Raw genomic sequence first — 1,568 nt, 5'->3', positions numbered from 1 at the left:
TTCAAGACCAGCCTGACCAACATAGTGAAACCCTGTTTTTTTGTTTTTGTTTTTTTTTTAAAAAAGAAAAGAAACAAATATGGCTACCTCTAGAGAGTAGAATTGGGAGTAAGAGTTGGCCTCAAGCAATTCTCTGCCTCGGCCTCCCACGAAGCTGGGATTACAGGCACCCACCATCACGCCCGGCTAATTTTTTTGTATTTTTAGTAGAGTCGGGATTTCACCGGACTGGTCTTGAACTCCTGACGTCGTGATCCACCTGCTTGGCCTCCCTCCAAAGTAATCCCTCCCAAAGTGCTGGGATTACAGGCGTGAGTGACTGTGCCCAGCCGTTTTAATTTTTTTCAATGCACATTTTAAAGCTTTACGACTCATGAAACATAGCCCACAAATATATGCTCAGTGTGAAATAATAAGGCAAAATAAAATATGGCAAGCTAAATTTTAGAGGAGAAATTTCACATTTTGCTCCATTACTTTTATAACAGAAAAATTTACAAATTTATTGTCTGGGACTTTGTTTCACTGGGGTGCATAAGATTAGGCAAATGATTTTTAAAAGCAGACTTTCCAGGCCGGGTGCAGTGGCTCAAGCCTGTAATCCCAGCACTTTGGGAGGCCGAGGCGGGTGGATCACGAGGTCAAGAGATCGAGACCATCCTGGTCAACATGGGGAAACCCCATCTCTACTAAAATACAACAAAAAATTAGCTGGGCATGGTGGCATGTGCCTGTAATCCCAGCTACTCAGGAGGCTGAGGCAGGAGAATTGCCTGAACCCAGGAGGCGGAGGTTGCAGTGAACCGAGATCGCGCCATTGCACTCCAGCCTGGGTAACAAGAGAGAAACTCCATCTCAAAAACAAAAAAAAACAAAAAAATAAAAGCAGACTTTCCTCATAGAGAAAAACTATTAGAGGCTTCCAAAGTAGAATAAGTTTAAACAAGCAAGTCAAATAAGGAACCTTGAGCCAGTACTGAATGAAACACATCCCAGACCTATCTCCTAACACACACATACACATATACACTCTGCAGGCATAAAATTTATGCAGACAGACTGTTCTTTAACTAGGCCATAACTGTCTCATGCCTCAATTCCCCTGAAGCTCCAGAGCAAAAACCAAAATTTTAAATATGCGATTGAGGTAAGCTGAAATGACTAAGAGGCCATTTGCCCAGGAAAGCTTTGGTTCTTTGAAACAAAGCCAATGCCAAGGCACATATCTCAGCCAACCTCATGTGATACTTCTCTTACTGTCCTGCAGAGGGCATCTTCATGTGTTGGCTCCAGAGCTGCAACTGGAACCACAGTGGACACCCCACTCTCCAAGGACAATCCTCTGCAGAAACTAGCAGCTGGAAACAATTCTTACTGCTGCAGGAAGTGGTTAGGATAAAGCGACTGTGTGAGTCAGAACTAAAAGTGGAGTATAAAAACCACAGAAAACATTTCCAAAGCTGTCTGTGAAGGGGGATGTCAAAATACCAAAAAGCACAGTTTTGGAACTGCAGTGTATGACTTAATTGATGCAGTTTATATGTGCCAAATATTGTGTGTGCTTTACA

Source organism: Saimiri boliviensis, chromosome 12 (assembly GCF_048565385.1).
Source record: "Saimiri boliviensis isolate mSaiBol1 chromosome 12, mSaiBol1.pri, whole genome shotgun sequence".
NCBI classification, from domain to species: domain Eukaryota; kingdom Metazoa; phylum Chordata; class Mammalia; order Primates; family Cebidae; genus Saimiri; species Saimiri boliviensis.
Note: the sequence above shows the minus strand (reverse complement) of the source record.